This window comes from Oncorhynchus nerka, linkage group LG3 (assembly GCF_034236695.1).
Source record: "Oncorhynchus nerka isolate Pitt River linkage group LG3, Oner_Uvic_2.0, whole genome shotgun sequence".
NCBI classification, from domain to species: Eukaryota; Metazoa; Chordata; class Actinopteri; order Salmoniformes; family Salmonidae; genus Oncorhynchus; species Oncorhynchus nerka.
Genome location: NC_088398.1, coordinates 61,699,391 through 61,715,643, shown reverse-complemented (window position 1 = coordinate 61,715,643; position 16,253 = coordinate 61,699,391).

Below are 16,253 nucleotides of genomic sequence, written 5' to 3'. Positions count from 1 at the left end.
GCTACTAGCCCCAGCCTCCAGACTAGCGTTACGTGACTGAGGAGATATATGTATATGTAACTGTTACTGTAATAAACATACAGCACCCTGCCAGATCTCTGTCTCTCTCTCCTCATCTATATCTCTCTCTCTGCGTACAGTAGGCTACTAGCCCCAGCCTCCAGACTAGCCTTACGTGACTGAAGCTCATATCTCGGAGAATCATTTATGGTCTGTATGAATTAATGATGTTGTGGAGTTAGAAAGATTCAGGTTTGATATGAAACAGTCTGAAATATTTGGACAGTAGAGGAGTGAGTGATCAGTGTTTGCCTGGGAGTTGTTGGCAAACAGATGTCACAGGAGCTGACTGTCAGAGACACCCAAAGGGATGGAGAGAGGGCCCAGGCCCTGAAGGAGAGGAGAGATCAGTCACTTGTGCATGGGAACTATATCTCTATCCCCCTATTTCCTTCGACTCCTTTCTCTATCTCTCTCTTGGCATGAATGTCTGATGCAACATCTGTTTGGGGATGGCACAACACCAAACAAACCACACAAAGCAGACCAAAGTAGCATGGAAGCAGACACAATCCTCATAAAAAAAATACAAAAAATAAACGGACACAATCCTCTATCCTGACTTTGTCAAGCCCTGATCTGTTTCACCTGTTCCTGTGATTGTCTCCACCCCCTCCAGGTGTCACTTATTTCCCCCAGTGTATTTATCCCTGTGTTTCCTGTCTCTCTGTGCCAGTTCGTCTTGTTTGTTTAGTCAACCAGCGTGTTTTTCCTGTACTCCTTTTGTTATTCTCTTTTTGTTAGTCCTCCCGGTTCTGACCCCTGCCTGACTCTGGACTACTTTCCCGCCTGCCTGATCATCCTGCCTGCCTTGACCTTGATTCTGCCTGCCTGATCATCCTGCCTGCCCTGACCTTGATTCTGCCCTTTTGTACCTTTTGGACTCTGAACTGGTTTTGACCCTTTTGCCTGTCCACGACCCTTCTCTTGCCTTCCCCTATTGGATAAATACATATTTTAAGACTCCAACCATCTGCCTCCTGTGTCTGCATCTGGGTCTCGCCTTGTGTCATGATAGTACGAACTGGCCATGACAGACCCAGCAGACTTGGACCAGCACCGCCATGCTGTCTCCCTGCAGGGAGCCACCATTGGGAGACATCAGGAGTTGCTACTGGGCCTTTTGGAAGGGCCCAGTTCCTTGACGGAACACCACAACCTTTAACCATGGGTTAAAGGCTATTATGGAGCAAATCAGGGAGTTAGCTCAGAGACTGTCTGCTACCTCTGAAAAACCCCAATTACTCAGTAATTTTTTCCCCCTATCTGTGGTGAGTTTGTATAGCCTATCTTGACTCCACGTGAATCCCGTTTACCTCCTCCAGAGTGATATTCATGGAGCCTAGTACCTGCTGGGGTTTTCTATCTCAGTGCTCGCTTATTTTTGAGCTGCAGCCATCTTCGTTTTTGTGTCACGTTCTGACATTAGTTCCTTTGTTTTGTCTTTGTTTTAGTATGGTCAGGGTGTGAGTTGGGGTGGGCAGTCTATGTTTGTTTTTCTATGTAGTATTTTGTGTTTGGCCTGGTATGGTTCTCAATCAGAGGCAGGTGTCGTTAGTTGTCTCTGATTGAGAATCATACTTAGGTAGCCTTTTCCCACCAGTGTTTGGTATGTGATTGTTTTCTGTGTCTGTGTGTTCTGTGAACTGTTTCGGGTTTTCGTTTCTGTCTTTCGATTTGTTATTTTGGATTTTCATGTTCAGTGATTTTGTTCATTAAAACATGACGAACACGTACCATGCTGCATATTGGTCCGATCTCGCATACTCCTCGTTAGAGGAGGACGAATCCCGTTACAGTTTTATTCAGACCGAACGAAGATAGCGTATATAATTACGCTAATGTCGGGAAGGGCGCTCTCCTGGGCTACGGCAGTTTGGGAACAACAATCTGCCATTTGGAGGAATTCATGGCAGAGGTGAGAAGTTTTTGAGTGTCCTGTATCCGGGAGAAAGGTGGCCAACAAACTGCTTGACTTATGTCAAAACTCCCATAGTGTGGCAGACTACACGGTGGAATTTTGCACGTTGGCCGCCGAGAGTGCCCGGAATCCGGAGTCTCTTTTCGATACTTTTCTTCATGGATTATCTGAGGTAAAGGATGAGCTAGCTGCTCGGGAACTGCCGGTAGACATTGACTCTCTTATAGCCTTAACCATTTAAAATTGATGGACGCCTAAGGGAACGCAAGAGTTAGAGGAGGTCTGGTCTCGGGCACACTTGTGCACCCGATATGGCACATTCACCTCCTATGGAATTCAGAAGTTTCCGAAGACAGCTCTTCCGAGAGGAGTTGAAGTCACCCAAGCTCTCTCGTGAATCTACGACGGGTGAGTTGGATGCTCCTGAGCCTATGCAGTTGGGAAGAACTAGGCCAACAGTTTGGGAGCGCTCACGGAGGATGAATAATAACTGTTGTCTGTACTGTGGAGGGGCAGGACATTTTATAGCTAGCTACCTGTCCTTTTAGGAAACCCTTGTCTCTAGTGGGTACCAGCACTATGGTGAGTCAGACTGGGAGTTCCCTGATTCCCATCACCCACACACCCCTTCTTGCACTTGTGCTGTGTGGAGACCAATCCAAGTCTCTCCGAGTGCTCATTGCCTGTGGGCTTATGGATGCCACTATTGCTTCGGAGCTTGGTACTCCCACTCAGCCTCTCTCTGTGCCCAAGGATGCTATGGCACTGGAAGGCCTCTCCATAGGGGAAGTCACCCATAGTACTGTGCCCGTTAAATTACGGATTTCTGGTAGCCACACTGAGACCATAGAGTTCCTCCTCATATCATCTCCCCATGTTGCGGTTGTTTTGGGATTTTCCTGGCTCCAAAAGCACAATCCTGTGATTGACTGGACCACAAGCTCCATCCTGGGTTGGAGTCCTTTTTGCCATTCCCACTGCATTCAAGCAGCACAGCCTTCCCCAAGTCGTACTCCTCAGGATGTTAGCAAGACTGTGGATGTCTCTGCCGTTCCCACTGAGTACCATGACCTCCTGGAAGTGGTCAGTAAGGCACGTGCTACTTCCCTTCCCCCGCACCGCCCTTAGGATTGTGCCATTGAACTTCTCCCAGGCACTACACCACCTCGGGGTCGGTTGTATTCTCTGTCCGGACCAGAGACCAAAGCTATGGAGGAGTACATAGAGGAGTCTCTGGCCACTGGGGCCGTCTGTCCTTCTGCATCTCCTACCGGCATAGGGTTTTTCTTTGTGGAGAAGAAGGACAAGACCCTGTGCACGTGCATTGACTACCGGGACTTAACGATATCACTGTCAAAAAAATGTTACCCCCTACCTTTCCTCAGCATTTGAATCTCTCCAGGGGGCTACCATGTATTCCAAGTTGGACCTTCGGAATGCCTACCACCTGGTTCGGTTTTGTGAGGGGGGATGAGTGGAAGACAGCCTTCAACACAGCCAGTGGACATTATGAGTACCAGGTCATGCCATTTGGACTCTCTGTATTCCAGGCTTTGGTCAACGATATGCTTCGGGACATGCTAAACCGGTTTGTGTTTGTCTAGCTGGATCACATCCTGTTTTTTTCCCGATCTGCCCAAGAACATGTACTCCATGTCAGACAGGTCCTTCAGTGTCTCCTGGAGAACCAATTGTTTGTGAAAGCCGAGAAGTGTGAGTTCCACCGCTCTTCTATCACCTTTATGGGATATGTCATTGCTGAGGGCAATGTTCAGATGGATCCTGGAAAGGTGAAAGCAGTGGTGGATTGGCTTCAACCATCGTCCAGGGTGCAATTGCACCGGTTTCTTGGTTTTGCAAACTTCTACCGCCGTTTTATTAGGGATTACAGCACCCTGGCAGCCCCCCTCTCGGCACTCACCTCCCACAAGGTACCGTTCAAATGGTCTCCAGCTGTCCACAAAGCCTATATGGACCTGAAGCATCGGTTCATTACAGCACCCATCCTCATCCATCTGGACCCCTCGCGTCAATTTGTGGTGAAAGTGGATGCTTCGGATGTTGGAGTGGGGGCCACCCTGTCTCAGCGATCCGCCCAGGATCAGAAGCTTCATCCCTGTGCCTTCCTGTCCCATTGTCTCAATCCTGCAGAGAGGAACTACGATGTTGGCAACCGAGAACTCCTGGCGGTGATGATGGCGTTGGAGGAGTGGAGGCACTGGCTGGAAGGAGTAGAACAGCCATTCCTGGTCTGGACCGACCATAAAAACTTGGAATAGCTCTGTTCAGCCAAGCGCCTCAACTCAAGGCAGGCCCGGTGGTCCCTCCTGTTTACCAGATTCAACTTTACAATTTCCTACCGTCCTGGGTCTAAAGATGTGAAGCCTGATGCTCTCTCCCACCTATACAGTTCCTCTGCCACACCCTCAACCTCTGAAACCATTGTCCCTACTTCATGCCTTGCTGTCACTGTGGATTGGGGTATTGAGAACCTGGTCACGAGGCACAACGCTCCCAGCCTGGACCTGAAGGGGGCCCAGCTAACCTAATCCAGTCCGGTCCCTGATGCTGGAATGGGTTCATTCCTCCAGGCTGACCTGTCATCCAGGGTCCCGTCGTATACTAGTCTTCCTTCGACAATGTTACTGGTGGCCCACAATGGTCCCTGACGTCTCTGCTTTCGTCACCGAATGCACTGTGTGTGCTCAAAACAAGAGAACACGGCTTGCTCCTTCTGGACTCCTGCAGCCACTACCGGTTCCTCATCGTCCCTCGTCTCATATATCTCTGGACTTTGTCATTGGGCTCCCTCCGCCTATGGCAACAATGTCATATCTGATGGTAGTCAACCGGTTCTCCAAGGCCGCCTATTTCATCCCTCTCCCCAAACTATCGTCAGCCAAGGAGATGGCCCAGCTTATGGTGCAGCATGTCCTCCGGTTCCATAGACTCCCGGTAGACATGGTCTCCGATCGAGGTCCTCAGTTCTGGAAGTCATTCTGCACCCTTATTGGGTCATCGGCCAGCCTGTCATCCGGATTCCATCCCCAAACTAACTGTCAGTCGGAACGAGCCAAACAACCAACCAAACCCCACTACCTGGAGCAATCAACTGGTCTGGGTGGAGAATTATCGGAACACTCTTCCCAGTTCTGCCACGGGACTCTCCCCTTTCAAGTGCTCCATGGGGTATCAGCCTCCACTCTTCCCTGAACAAGATCAGGAGGTCAGCGTACCCTCAGCCCAGATGTTTCTCCGCCACTGTCGACGTACCTGGAGAAGAGCCCGGGCGACTAATCTCAAGACCAACTCCATGTATCGTCGACAAGCGGACCATCGCTGGACCCCAGATCCCCGCTACCGCATTGGGCAGAGGGTATGGCTTTCCACATTGATCTGCCCGCAAGCTGTCTCCCAGGTTCATTGGTCCTTTCCCGTCTCCAGAGTCCTGAGTTCCACTGCTGTCCATCTTGTGTTTCCCAATACCCTCTGTATTCACCCTACCTTCCACGTGTCTAGGATTAAGCCTGTGTCTCACTGTCTTATGTCTTCTGTCTCCAGGCCCATCCCTACCTCCTGAGTTATCGGTGGCCAGCCAGCGTATACAGTGAGACGACCTTCTGAAGGTTCGACCACGGGCCAGGGGTTTCCAGTACCTGGTTGAATGAGAGGGTTATGGCCCGGAGGAGAGGTGCTGGGTTCCTGCTAAAGACATCTTGGACCCGGCCCTCATCACCGATTTACTGTCACGCTCTGATCTGTTTCACCTGTTCCTGTTATTGTCTCCACCCCCTCTCGGTGTCGCTTATTGTCCCCAGTGTATTTATCCCTGTGTTTCCTGTCATTCTTTGCCAGTTCGTCTTGTATGTTAGTCAAGTCAACCAGAGTGTTTTTCCCGTACTCCTTTTGCTATTCTCTTTTTGATAATCTTCCCGGTTCTTTCTGACCCCTGCCTGACTGGACTACTTTCCCACCTGCCTGCCCTGACCTGAATTCTGCCTGCCCTTCGGTACCTTTGGTTTTGACCCTTTTGCCTGTCCACGACCCTTCTCTTGCCTTACTCTATTGGATTTATAAATATTGTAAGACTCCAACCATCTGCCTCCTGTGTCTGCATCTGGGTCTCGCCTTGTGTCATGATAGACTTAGCAATGCATCATTGTTGGCCATTCTAACAGTCTCAGGGGAATATGCCATTATAGTCTACACTGTAAAGGGGTTGCCATGAATTTGACAGTAACTTACAGGCAGCTCGGTGGCAAGTCTTTCATTTTACACTACACCTACTGTAGTAAAAATACAGTATCAAAGTGGTGTGTAATGACATACAATACCAGTAAAATGTACTGTATTATACTGTAAAAAAGTAATTGCAACCGTAATCAGAATGAATGAAATTCATTGAGGGGAGACGTTTCTATTTTACAGCATTTTACTGTAACTAAAAGGGATTGGTGCAAGCAGGTCGGCTGCTAGGTAAAGTGTTTATGCTTTTAAGCATATGAATGAATATTTTTGCTTTATATCACTTGCACTAGAGGGATTAACAAATGCTTTAACACTAGCAGTGACTACAGGGCAAAACAGACCAAAATGACATGGTAAAATATTCAACCATTTAAGGTTTGCTGCTGCCTCAATCTATCAAATCAAATCAAATTTATTTATATAGCCCTTCGTACATCAGCTGATATCTCAAAGTGCTGTACAGAAACCCAGCCTAAAACCCCAAACAGCAAACAATGCAGGTGTAAAAGCACGGTGGCTAGGAAAAACTCCCTAGAAAGGCCAAAACCTAGGAAGAAACCTAGAGAGGAACCAGGCTATGTGGGGTGGCCAGTCCTCTTCTGGCTGTGCCGGGTAGAGATTATAACAGAACATGACCAAGATGTTCAAATGTTCATAAATGACCAGCATGGTCGAATAATAATAAGGCAGAACAGTTGAAACTGGAGCAGCAGCACAGTCAGGTGGACTGGGGACAGCAAGGAGTCATCATGTCAGGTAGTCCTGGGGCACGGTCCTAGGGCTCAGGTCCTCCGAGAGAGAGAAAGAAAGAGAGAATTAGAGAGAGCATATGTGGGGTGGCCAGTCCTCTTCTGGCTGTGCCGGGTGGAGATTATAACAGAACGTGGCCAAGATGTTCAAATGTTCATAAATGACCAGCATGGTTGAATAATAGTAAGGCAGAACAGTTGAAACTGGAGCAGCAGCATGGCCAGGTGGACTGGGGACAGCAAGGAGTCATCATGTCAGGTAGTCCTGGGACATGGTCCTAGGGCCCAGGCCAGTTGAAACTGGAGCAGCAGCATGGCCAGGTGGACTGGGGACAGCAAGGAGTCATCATGTCAGGTAGTCCTGGGGCATGGTCCTAGGGCTCAGGTCCTCCGAGAGAGAGAAAGAAAGAGAGAAGGAGAGAATTAGAGAATGCACACTTAGATTCACACAGGACACCGAATAGGACAGGAGAAGTACTCCAGATATAACAAACTGACCCTAGCCCCCCGACACATAAACTAATGCAGCATAAATACTGGAGGCTGAGACAGGAGGGGTCAGGAGACACTGTGGCCCCATCCGAGGACACCCCCGGACATCCCCTTTACATTTTAAATTGATGGGGCATTATAACCACAACAGCTAAATTGGTACAGCATTCTCACACACCGGTGCAAGAATATAGCCTCTTACAAGGCACACATCCAAATATGTTAATAAACCATAAACAACAATAACATGCACCCACTAGTGGTCAACATGTTTTTGGAGCTCTAAAGACAGTACTGAATTCAGTGTGGTGGAATTACAGTACCATTTCAAATAAAGCAATTTGCCACAACGTACCCTAATTTGACAATATATTTTTTGTTTTTTTACTGTTGATAATACCTAATACCTAATTACCATGCATATAACAGTTTTCCATTACAGTGTACTCTGAACTGGTAATGGAAATGGTTAAAAGCCTTTACTTACCTGTCAATCAATGATCTGTTACCCCTCTGTCGGTCAATCCCATCTGTCACCTGTGTGTCCCCAGGCCAGGAGTGAGTGTTGAAGAAAGTAGGGGAGTAGGTGTGACTGTGTCCTCACATACCATTTAACAACAGCCAGACAACTCACACCTTAACCCACCCAACACCCCACCCCCCCCCAACTGCACAGGTACTGGTTCTACTGTTGAAGGTGGCCAAAACTTCTCCTGGTGAAATACTGGGTGTGCAGGTTTTTTCTCCAGCCCTGCTGTAACATGCATGATTCTACTAATCAGCTGCTCAACAGAATTTAGCTGGTGAGTTAGAACAGCAAAGGAGCAGTAGTCTATTCTATAAACCTAGCAAACAATTTGAATTCATTTTACATTGTAGATATGAGAGAGGAAATATAATCATATTATTTTAAAGAGCTTTTCATAACCACAAAGAGTACTGCCATACAGACACAATGCTCAGACAGACGCCATGCCTTTTTCCACATTGCAAGTCGCTTATGACACTGAGTGGAATTAGGCCAGTGATGTGCCACCCATCACCATGATATATTCCGGATCCTTCTCTTCTCTCCTGCTCAGCGTGAGCTTTCCAGCATCTCTGCTCTCTTCCCCGTTTGTCACCAGTAGTCTTCCTCAGACGGAACAACTAAAGACCCTAAAACCATTAGGTGAAGAATTTCCCTGCATGGGAAAACCAGCTGTCCCAATGTTCTAGTGTCCAGCCAGTATTTATGGCTGCTACTCCAATACGAAACTTAAGAAGTACAACTGTGGCAGCTGTGACATCAAAATATCACACATACACGCACATGCACGAATGCAGGCACACGCACATACACACACACGCACGCAGGCACATGCTCACACAAACACACACACACACAGACACACTGAGACATCAAAATGTCACAGCTCCGGTCATCCTCAGGCCACAGTGGAATCTGATGGTATTAGTTTCAGCCACGGAAGCCAGCTTCCATCAGCCTCCTGAAATTGGGCAGACACGTAGAACAGCACCCCTGTACCTACTCTCTCTTTCTCTCTCTCTCTCTCTCTCACACACACACACACACACACACACACACACACACACACACACTCATTCAACAGCACCCCTGTGCCTCCGTTCACAGCTAGAGAGGAAGAAAGAGGAGAACGGACACTTCGCCAGAGGAGGGCACGAGGTCGTCTCCAGGAAGAGGAGGAGAAGGAGGTGAGGGACAGAATGGACAGGAGGAGAGGAAGATGGAGGCTGGATGATAGAACATGGTCACAGAATAACACATATTCCAGGTCTCCCCCAAGTATCTCCCAACATAATGAACGGACATCTACGGACATCAATGCCATACTTTAATAATCTTCCCCTCTTTGGAATTGTACATTTGCAGAGGATGAAAAGAGAATAACCAGGTCTTGGCATGTCTTTCTGGTGTCAGCCGCCAGCCCCCTCTAGACCCCCATATACTCATACCCCAGACCCCTGTAGACTCACAGCCAGGATCCCAGGGCCTCCAGCCCCTCAGCCTGTCACTGTTTGATGTACCAGGGCCCTTGGAGCCACCAGTATCCCTCCTGTCTTCTTTCTCTCCATCCTGTCCTCCATCCCGTCTTTGATGCCGTCCTAATCTGAACCTTAGGGGGGATTCTTCACAAAAGTAGAACAAAACAAGATCATGATTTTGTGGATTTTCACAAAATGTAATCCATAGAAGGGTCCTTTGGAGGAAGGATTGTAGATGTATATTTGAGATTTCTATCTTAAAGCATAATTGAGAAATGATTAATTGAAGTTGGAATATTTGTGACATTTTGGCCTTACCCAGGCCTCCTATAAAGGGGAAATCAGCAGCTACTGAATCAATTGTTGAAATTATAGAGACAAAATAGATTTTTGAGTAGTATAAGTTATATATGCCTCATGAGCTGCCATCAAAACCAAAATACAAGCTTGTTCTAATCAACTGAAATGTATACTAGCTTCAAAACATGGTTTAAACCATAATGTTGATTTCATAGATGGTCAGTCCTTGCATCCTTACAGTAGCTCTGTCTATGAATTTGAAAGTGGTTACATTTCTTCAGCCCCATCCCTCAGCTTTTTACCAAAACACTTTCTTATTGTTTATACTGCTGATTGCTGCTGACTCCATAATGTATCATCTGTAGGTGCTACAGTACAAACTAACATTGGTGTCATATGAAGCTTTACTGCTTTCTCCATAATATGTGTAGTATTTTGAATTCAACAACAAAATTCTTACATTAATATATTTGGCTCATTTGTCAGTATATTGTTTAAAATAATATACTCTATGGACATACCAAAGTTTCAGAGTGGGATCTTTGCTACTTTTAGAGTTATGATCTGATTTGTAATCATTACCAACAGAGTGAATGTGAAAATGGATTCAAAATGGTCATACAAGTAAGGAGGGCTGTGATTGGTTACATTGCCTACTATGCCAAAATCTCTGTATAAAATGGCCTTAACTTTAAAACTAGCAGAGATCCCAATCTGGAACTTTAATTTAAACATGCTATGATGAAACTGGATCTCATGAGAATCGCCACAGGAAAGGAAGACCCAGAGTTACCTCTGCTGCAGAGGATAAATTCATTATTGTTACCAGCCTCAGAAATTGCAGCCCAAATGTAACAGAGACATCACAACATCAACTGTTCAGAGGAGAATGCGTGAATCAGGCCTTCATGGTTGAATTGCTGCAAAGAAACAACTACTAAAGGACAACAATAAGAAGAGACTTGTTTGGTTCAAAAAACACGACCAATGGACATTAGACCGATTGGAAATCTGTCCTTTGGTCTGATGAGTCCAAATTTGAGATGTTTGATTCCAACCGCCATGTCTTTGTGAGATGCAGACACAGGTGTAGTTCCGACCGTGAAGCATGGAGGAGGAGGTGTGATGGTGTGGGGGTGCTTTGCTGGTGACAGTGTCAGTGATTTATTTAGAATTCAAGGCACACTTAACCAGCATGGCTACCAAAGCATTCTGCAGCGATACACCATCCCATCTGGTTTGGACTGCTTAGTGGGACTATCATTTGTTTTTCAAGGGCTATTTGATCAAGAAGGAGAGTGCTACATCAGATGTGGTTTGGGATGAGTGGGGCCGTAGAGTGAAGGGAAAGTAGCCAACAAGTGCTCAGCATATGTGGGAACTCCTTCAAGGCTGTTGGAAAAGCATTCCAGGTGAAGCTGGTGGAGAGAATACCAAAACTCTGCAAAGTTGTCATCAAGGCAAATTGTCTACTTTGGCTACTAAGAATCTAATCTAAAATATATTTTGGTTTGTTTAACACGTTTTTGGTTACTACATGATTCCATATGTGAAAATGTCATAGTTCTGATGTGTTCAACATTATTCTACAATGTAGAAAATAGTTTAAACAAATAAACACCCTTGAATGAGTAGGTGTGTGCCAACTTTTGACTGGTATTGTATATTTTAAAAAAAAGCCAAATCAAAAATATTATTTTTTCTATATTCATGTTCATATTTTTCAGTATTAATAAATGAATGTAAGCAAGGGTGATTCGTCACTAAAGTCATAAGGGTGATTCTTCACTAAACTTGAACAAAACAAGATCAAGATTTTTGAGATTTTCACAAAATTTAAACACTAGAAGGGTCCTTTGGAGGAAGGATTGTTTACATATATCTGACATTTATATCTAAAAAGCATAATTGAGAAATAATTAATAGAATTTTGAACATTTGTGACATTTTGGCCTTACCCAGGTCTCCTTTAAAACATATTGGTATTCCTTTAGTCCTCTCCGTGCTGGAAGCGTTATCTCACCTCACATCTCACTATATTTCATACTGGCAGAGACCGGTTTGTGTGTGTTTTCTATTCGACCACAGCAGAGACAATGGGTCTCACTGTTTATGAGAGTCAATGGTGTAAAGTACTTAAGTAAAAATAATTCAAAGTAGTACTTAAGACGTTTTTTGGGGTATCTTTCATTTACTTTACTATTTATATTTTGGACAACTTTTACTTTTACTTCATTACATTTCTAAAGAAATGAATGTACTTTTCACTCCCTGACAACCAAAATGACTACATTTTGAAGGGTTACCAGGACAGGCAAATTGTCCAATTCATGCACTTATCAAGAGATAATCCTTGGTCATCCCTGCTGCCTCTGATCTGGCGGACTCACTAAACACAAATGTTTGTAAATCATGTCTGAGTGTTGGAGCGTGCCCCTGGCTATCCATCCCTTTAAAAAAAAAAACTAGAACATTTTGCCATCCATTTTTTCTTAATATAAGCAATTTGAAATGATTTATATTTTTACATTCACTTCTGATACTTAAGTATATTTTAGCAATTACATTTACTTTTGATACTTAAAGTACATGTTAAACTAAATACTTTTAGAATTGTACTCAAGCAGTATTTTACTGGGTGAGTTGACACTTTTTTTTGTTATTTCATGAAATGTTAGGGTGGCAGTTAAGATTATAGCATATGGTTTTACACAATTGTGTTCAAATCAATTTAATCTGTTTTATTTGCAAATTATTTAGTAAGTAATACTTAAAAGCTAAGTCTAGTTGTCTAATTAAAATTATTTAAATAAAATATAGTGGGGGGGGGTATAGCATAGGTCACCATTAATATCTGCACTATGAGGAGATTTGATGTAAAGTCCCTATTTTTAATTCACCAGCACATACATTTTCTTTGTTCATTCATTGTTGTTCCTTTTCCAGACAATCCATTACAGTATGTACAATTGCACTAAATATGATTTGAATAATACAAGATTTTAAATCCCAGTCGTCTTTAAAATGAGCAAAAGGTTTTAAATAGTTGTTTTTAATTAATTTAAAAAATATATTAATTGGAATACAATATTGGAATGGAATATAACTAATAACATTAAATAACATTGGAATATAGCATTTAATAACAATAACTTAACTAATTAACTCAGTGTAGCATTGATGTGGCAACTCTATTATGCTCTTCTATTGCACCATTCTAATTTGTACATAGGTCACAAACAAAGCTATCCACAGAAGAATTGAAGCACAACTCATAAGCCCACCTCCTGCACTGCTCACACCTGTGACTGGAAACAGGAGGAGATGCTATCACTTAAAAACGTAGCGATCCAGCAATGTGACATAAAAAGCTGTATAAAATAGCTAAAAGTCAATCATGTAAAATTAACTGTAAAGCTATCAGTTACTAGTGGAAAGATTTACAACTGCAACTAAGTTACATTATCTTTTTAATGTATTTTACCTCAGGCGATCTGGTAGAAAGGTTTCTAGCTAGTACTCCTACCAGCTTATGCTAACTAGCTAGCTGGCTTGCATTTACTGCTAGTGAAGTTGCTTGCTAGAAAGTTAGCTTAAACTAGTGCTAACTGGGCTAGTCAATGTCTAAATAACAGGTAGAAACACATTCATAACCATAAAGAGGTAACTAGCCCACAGGGGCCAGTTACCCCCTAGTAGGTGGATGAACACACTCATCCAGTATATTGCTACTTTTTTTTTTTAATCCATATTTTTCTCTAAACAAGTGGATTATTTATTTTAAGGCTTTTCTACTTGTATATTTAAAAAACAATTATAGATCTAACTTCATTGAAATATATCTACAACTTTTTCAAAATTAAAAAAATTGTGATACATTTTCACAAAATTGTTTTGTTGAAATATCTCCAGGACATTTTTTGTTGAGCAAGAGCAGTGACAGCAGTGACAGGGGAAGTGTTGAGAAAACTATTTGGGGACATCTTGTGGTCTTTTATGTGAATTACTGTACCCTACTTTTCCCACCACTGGTGAGAGTATGTACAGGACCCATGTCTCTGTTACTCTTCTCCTTTCAGAACCTCTCACACTCATGCTATATTTCCTCTCTGCTCTCACTCTCTCCCTAATTTTCCTAGAAATGGAATGTCTGTCTCTGCCTCCTCACCAGGACCTGTCTATTATTGCTTCCCCAAAGAACCTTACAATTCAATGAAGCCTTTTTGCCCGTAATAGATATTCTGTCATGAGGAGGAATGTATCAGGCTCAGTCCCAGGCTGAATAGCAATCTAAATGCAGTTCACTTCACATTTATTTGAAATCTCATTAACTGGATAAAAGGCCATAAAATGTGTTGTAAATAGAATATCTTTGCCACATGGATGAAACTGGATTAATTCCTTATTAGTCTTTTCCATATCCATTCTGAGGCTGAGTGAGGGGCATGTGGTGTTGGCAGAGATGTGTCAGGAGTCATTTTCAGAATCCAGTCCAGGCACATCTCTCTCTACTCCACTAAACACTCAACATACTGACTGGCACAAGGAGGATCATCTCCATAGATATTAGATGAGACAAAGAACCCATGCCCTAGAGTCAGTACTAGGCAGGCCTATAGTGATTAAACAGATATCTTGGCTTTAATAGAAATGTAGACTGGTTGAGTTTGGTCTTCCCCACAACACTTAATATGTTACCCCTCCATAAAGAGAACTAACACACCAGTTAATTGAATAATACATTCTAATAGTGATGAATGAAAATGTTTACTCATAACCAGTCCCCGAGGCATGAAGTTGAATGAATGGTCGCATTCCCCTGCTCAGACGCTGCATGCGTCAACCAATGGTTGCGTGTTACATCATCTACCATGCTGTCGGGCAACAGATTGCTATAACGTTAAGATGTGGTTAGCTGATACATAAAACAGCTATCCAGGTGTTGTAAGATCTAACATGCATCAGCAACGCCTGGGCAGAGGAAAGCACCCAATGTCTCCACCGGTTGGTGAAAGTGATGTCACCTGTCCTCAGCTTGTGTTAAAGTGATGCTCCAGAGCTATTGTATACTTCAAGCCATGGTTTTGGAAGTAGTTCTCAGAAGTAGTTCTCAGAAGCCTAAACGGATTGTGCACAATTGTTTCATCCAATGCGTATGATATGTGCTTAAGATCCCGGAATGCATCTTTAACTATATAGATAGCCACACTAGCCTCACCCTTGTGTGGGTACTAGCAAGCTAGCTCGCAAACTGGATAGTGCTAGGTGTCAACAACCAATCCAGTAGCTATAGTGAACTTTAATAGATCAAGCACACCACGATATTGTTGAGTATTTGCATAGAGATCAGCTCTCCCCAACTTAGGTCCGCGCTGTTTATGCTCCCTCGTCCATCATCGCATCAGCCAACGGTCCCCCAGTCTACTTCACTTCCCTCCATTGAAAAGGAACGGCTTCATCACTGCTACCGTGTTCAACATGGATCAGTGAACACTCTCTGCAACACGTGCTAGCAGTTAGCTAGCCAACTAGTACACTGTAGCCAACATGGCCAAAACAAAAGCTATAGTATGACAAATTAGCTAGCTACTAGTGAAACTGGATGCTCTGGGCAGGTACAGTACGTATTTAACCTCTAAAAGTCTATGAGGGGTAGGGGGGTTCCACTAAACTAACATTTTAAAATGGCCGTACCATTGATCATTTAGCTATTTGATTTGAATTTTAGGAGCCCCTTTGGTATAAAAAAAACTTTTTTCAATTTGGTCTTTTCTACTAGAAATGCATTGAATAACACATTCATAAATGGCAAAACAGACAGTCCAAAAATAAATGATAAGAAATAAGGTTTTCAAGTGTCTTTCCTAAATCTAGGGGATCTAAGAAAGCTCAGGAAATGTTTGAGCATTTGGACACATATTTAACCCCTTTTTCTTTGTTGACACAAAACTACCTTCACACTTCCATTCATTTAAAAAAAAAATCGATAACGGTTACCTTCAAACACTTGTGGGTGTCTTAGAGCATTGGATGCTACAGACAGAAGTTGTCTGAAGTCGGTACAATGTGCCGAGTCCCGTGGGGCTTGACATTACAGCCATTTTCGTGAGAAGACCGATTTTCGGGATGTCTTATCGTCTGACAAATAACTGTAGCTCTGTCGCCTTCCACCGCAGATGCGTAAGGCTGACATAGGTGGATTTATTTAGACGCAGCCCATGCAAAAACGGACATATTTTGATGGAGATTTTTCTATTATGTTACTTAGATTAACGCACCGGTGCGTCAATAGACTCTTAAGGATTTGAATATATAGTGCCTTTGGAAAGTATTCAGACCACTTGACCTTTTCCACGTTTTCTGACGTTACAGCCTTATTCTAGAATGTATTAAATAAATTTAAAATCCTCAGCAATCTACTCACAATACCCCAAAATGACTAAGCGAAAGCAGGTTTTATAATTTTTTGCAAATGT